The 4,811-nt window shown below is 47.7% G+C and overlaps 1 long non-coding RNA gene across 1 annotated transcript in view; it reads right to left on the bottom strand.

The window, feature by feature from the left end:
* Window positions 1-604: 604 nt before the first annotated feature.
* Window positions 605-4,811, bottom strand: part of LOC108788376 — a 5,485-nt gene continuing 1,278 nt past the window's right edge. Inside the window, exon 3 of the long non-coding RNA XR_001941331.1 lies at window positions 605-665. This is a non-coding gene — a long non-coding RNA (uncharacterized LOC108788376). The remainder of the gene's footprint in view (window positions 666-4,811) is intronic.

The raw sequence follows: 4,811 nt of genomic DNA, 5'->3' as shown, positions 1-4,811 counted from the left end.
AAGAGATCAATTGATAGACAGATAGATCAATAGATCTTTTTTGTATTTTCTTTTCCTTTATGTATATTAATCTGTATGTATACAGTTAGGTTAAAGAGTGCAATCATCCAGTAAAATGTCTGCCTGCTGTTTGGCTCAGCTATTGTTCTGGTGATGATGATGGAGAGAATATACACCCTCCATGTTGCTTTGCCAAATCATTTCTTTTCCCTTTTTGTGTTTTGCATGATGCGATCCTCCTAATAAGGAGCAATACAATCTCACATCGCGCCGCCTGCCCCCTAGCGGCTAGAGATGATATTGCTTCTGCAGGTGACATTCTCTGCCCACAGCCGCAGAAATAACACAACACGCAGCACAAACAAACAATGTGACAACATTCGATGATCAGAGTGTCTGCACCAGCCTCGGCCCCCCCCTCCTCCTGCACATACATACATACATACATACATACATATAGATACATAGTATTGTATGGGAGATGGAGATCATTTCTGCTACACAGTTCTCATTGCTGTACAGACACAGAAGGCGTGTACTAAAGAGGGAAAAGGAAGTGAGAAGGAGGAAGTGGAGGCTGCAGAGTTTGTGTGCTGCTTGAATGCAGTGTCAGTGAATGGACTGATATGGCTGGCAGTGCACAGGGGCCAGGATAACATTCACTCCTCAGGTGTGTTTGCTGTGTTGTGTTCTCTGTGTAGGGATCAGTGCAGGAGATTGGATTGCTGCTCTTTTATTATTATTATTATCTGCATCATTATTGTGTGTACACTGATTGTTCCAATTTGTGATCTGTTGCTCTCCACTAATAACAAAGAAATACTTTTAATATTAACACATGCTCCCCATGCTGATTTTCACCTTTTCCTATCTACCAGCTGCCCTCCATTTAAAGGAACTGTCCCTCATTTAGGTCTGATGTAGAGACTTTTTATCAAAGTGTAATCTTTCATTATAAAACCTGTTTTACGGCACAGAACCTTTCCCCCCATATCTCTAAATTCTCATTGTGAATGTATCATCACCTCTAAATGATTGCTTTTGTTTTCAAAGGCCCGAATAAGGCCAAGGTAGTCGGTTTCAGCTGCCATTCACATCATCGTGAACGTGCGCCAAACGCTGGGAAAAAATGCATGCTTTAGTGCTCAATCACGAAACGTACACCAAATTCAGAAGGCATGGAGAAACGTGGCCGGGGAAACGTGCATGAGTGTGCAGGGGAAAAAACGCATGTCACATTTGTTTGGTGCATGCTCAAAAGAAGATTGAATGTAATGGGGATGCTCGCCAAACACGGAAACAAACGTTTATGACGTGCATTTGTACAACGCTATGGTGTGAATGGGGGCTAAGAGCTGACTGATCAACAGATATGTGCATGTATTAGAGAAGTATTGATCTGTGGCCATGCTTTATAGGGGGGGAGGGGGGTGCCTTCCTCTGGATGAACGGGGTAATTGGGGGAATAGTGTTCTGTTTAGGCTTTTATTTAATTTTTTCATATCTCTCTATAGGTTCAACTCGATGGACTTGTGTCTTTTTTCAACCTGACTAACTATGTAACGCCATTCCGTCTATGAGTCCACTTCCAGTAATATGTTATCTGTCATCATTTCAAACCTTGGTTCTCAACTGGTGGGTCGTGACCCAAAAGTGGGTCGCGGCCCGGTGTTCAGTGGGTCGCCACGCGCCTTCCACTTTTCTAGGTGAGGGGCTTCTCAGCCTCCGCCTAGCGCAGTACGGTCTTTTCTCGCGCCAAGCAGCCATTCATATGCTGGTCAGCACTAGTGATGGGCTCGGGCATGTTCGTAGCTCCACGTGCCGAGCCCACCAGGAAGCTGACAGCGCCAATCAGGTACTGAGACATGTTCCCCGGGCCGCAGCTGCAGAGATCAGGAAATGTCTCAGTACCTGTGATTGGCGCTGTCAGCTGCCTGGCGGGCTCGGCACGTGGAGCTGCGAACACGCCCGAGACCATCACTAGTCAGCACCAAGTGTCAGCTTGAGGTTGGGTGGGCTGGAGTTATGGTTGCGAGGGAGCTCCATCCATTCGTGCATTGCTTACAGCTTCCTCGCATGTCCTGTAGAGGTGCCTGGACTAGGGTGACGCCACGTTCTGGCTCCCGACACCTCTACAGGGCGCGCAAGTTGTGCAAGCAATACACGGATGGAACTCTTATCGCAGCACAGCAGCCCACAGTGGACCCCAGGCTGAGGATCCACTCCAGTTCTCATAAGAAAGGGAGACTGGGTGGATCTTAAAAAGAAAACAACATTATTTTTTTGGCGTGTATACGTGTGTGTGAGATTGTCTGTCAGTGTTTTTGAGGGCCCGTTCACACTAGTGCGGTAATCAAACAGTCCTGTGCGATTAACACACTGTGCCATGCAATCGCACCTACTACGGGTTCTGGTGCGTTGCCATTGATTTGAATGGCGCCCCAAACACACCTCCCACCCACAGTTCATATGCCCGCATCGGAACACGCAGTTCCGCAATGCTGTGCGTCCCATCTCAGTGCGACTTGGGTTGCAACGTAATGACCAAGGACAAATGTAGGTCCTGAGGTCACACAAGTTGAGAACCACCGATTTAAAAGATACCTTCATGCGCTGAAACAATAAGTATGATGATCATCTTATAATGATTACAGGCCGTCCCCGGGTTACAGACAAGATCGGGTCTGTAGGGTTGTTCTAAGTTGAATTGGTATGTAAGTTGGAACAGGTAAAACTTTTAAATGTAACCAGCCCAAAAAATTTTTTTTTCGTTTTGGCTAGCATAGGGAAGGGTTAACCCCCTGTAACGTTTTGTTTTGCTGTGTGTGTCCCTGTTCAGAAGATTTCACCTCACTTTCTGTCCCTGTGACAATTGGCTGTTGAAAATTTTGGGTTGTCGTAGCATTCATCGGGGTACGGCCTTTCACAGGCTCCATTAAGGTGCCCATACACCTCGCAATCATCGGACGAAAATTTTCATCCGATCGCACCGTCGTCCGATTTTCGTACGGCAGCCCCACCCTGCCCCGACCATCGCACAGTTCAATTAGCGGATGAATTTCGTTAAACAGCACGTATAATTTCGTCTGCGCATGAGCAGTGTAAATCGTATGATTATTGACGTACGGAAACGCCACCAACCTTGTAAAAATCGTACGATTCGACCGAATGTCAAAAGTCGATCGATTGTACAGTATTTGCGGTTGTACACTGCCCATCAACCTTACGAATATCGGACGAAAACGCGATCGCAAACCAAATTCGGCCGATATTCGTAAGGTGTATGGGCAGCTTTCTTCTACCTTTTTTATCTTTTAAAATTGTTGCGATTGTTGACTGTAAAAAAAAATGCTCTGCCAATGGATGAAGGAGTGTTCACCTCTCTCTGATCTTTTTATTATTTCTACTTTATCCTCCATGGTGAGGGTTTTTCCTTTCTTTGCTGTATCACCAGCACTTGCATCAGATTTGTGATCCAGCATTGTTACAGGTTTACAAGCCAACTTCCTAATCAGCAGTGGTTCTCAACTTGTCTAACCTCAGGACTCACATTTGTCCTTGGTCATTAAGTTGCACTGCAATGGAACGCACGGCATTAGGGTAATGCGTGTTCCAATGTGGGTGGGAGATGCGTTTGGTGTACCATTCAAATGAATGGCAATGCAACACACCTTGCACGGTAGATGCCTTTGCATGGTACATTAACACACTGTAGTAGTGTGAACAGGCCCTCAAAACACTGACACACATACACAACCACAGACACAATCTCAGACATTCACATACATACACACTCCAACATTTTTTATTTTTTTTACGAACCACCCAGTCTCCCTACCTTACGAGAACTGGGGTCCAGTGTGGGCTGCTGTGCTGTGACGGAGGTCCACCCATATGTGCATTGGTTGTACAGCTCCCATGTGCGCCCATAGAGGTGCCGGAAGCCAGAATGTGATGTCACTCAGGTCCAGGCACATCTACAGGACATGTGAGGGAGCTGTATGGATGGAACTCCCTCGTGGCCATAGACCCATCCCATCCCAAGCTGACACTCTGTGCAGGGCAGCATATTTTGAATGGCCGCTTGGCAAGAGAACTGAAAGTGCTGCGCTAGAGGGAGGCTGAGGAGCCTCTCATCTAGAAAAGTGGAAGGCATGCGGCAACCCACTGAACACGGGGTCGCGACCCACTTTAGGGTCACGAACCACTAGTTGAGAACCAATGCTGTACAGTACCCGGAAGAGGCGGGCACTCCTCGCCTGCATGTCTGACTTCCTGTAATGTACTGGTTCTTAGTGGCATCACTCTCTACCAGCACCCAGCCACCCCCTTAAATGCATGTACCACCAGCATCCATTGAGGCATCCTCTGGCTGCTTAAAGGAGAACTATGGGGCAGGGCTTTTCCGCATAGTTCTCCTTAGGGTAACTGGAGGACACAAACTAGCGTCCTCCTGTCACCCTAAGCTCAGTATATAGGGAGCTACAGCTCGCGGTATACTGAGACGCCGCAGCTGGAGCGGATCTCGACATCGATGTCTGGATCCGCCCAGCTGCGTGAGTGACAGCTGGCATTGCCTATCTAGAGGCAGAGCCAGCTGTACCCGCTCCCTCCCCCGTCCGTTCCGCCAGTCGCGGCAAAGCCGTGACAGGATCGAGAGGTGAGCGAACGCCGGTATGTGTTCGCTCACCTCCCGATCTACTGAGCCGACCTGTGACAGTCTCATTGTCACAGGTCGGCTAGAACTATGAGGTGAGTAAAAAGCACTCGCCTCATAGTTCTCCTTTTTAACTAGTACTTGGAGCGATTAT

The sequence above is a fragment of the Nanorana parkeri genome, unplaced genomic scaffold (assembly GCF_000935625.1).
Source record: "Nanorana parkeri isolate BGI_ZX_2015 unplaced genomic scaffold, ASM93562v1 scaffold321, whole genome shotgun sequence".
In the NCBI taxonomy this organism is placed as follows: domain Eukaryota; kingdom Metazoa; phylum Chordata; class Amphibia; order Anura; family Dicroglossidae; genus Nanorana; species Nanorana parkeri.
This window is presented reverse-complemented; position numbering and strand designations above follow the sequence as displayed.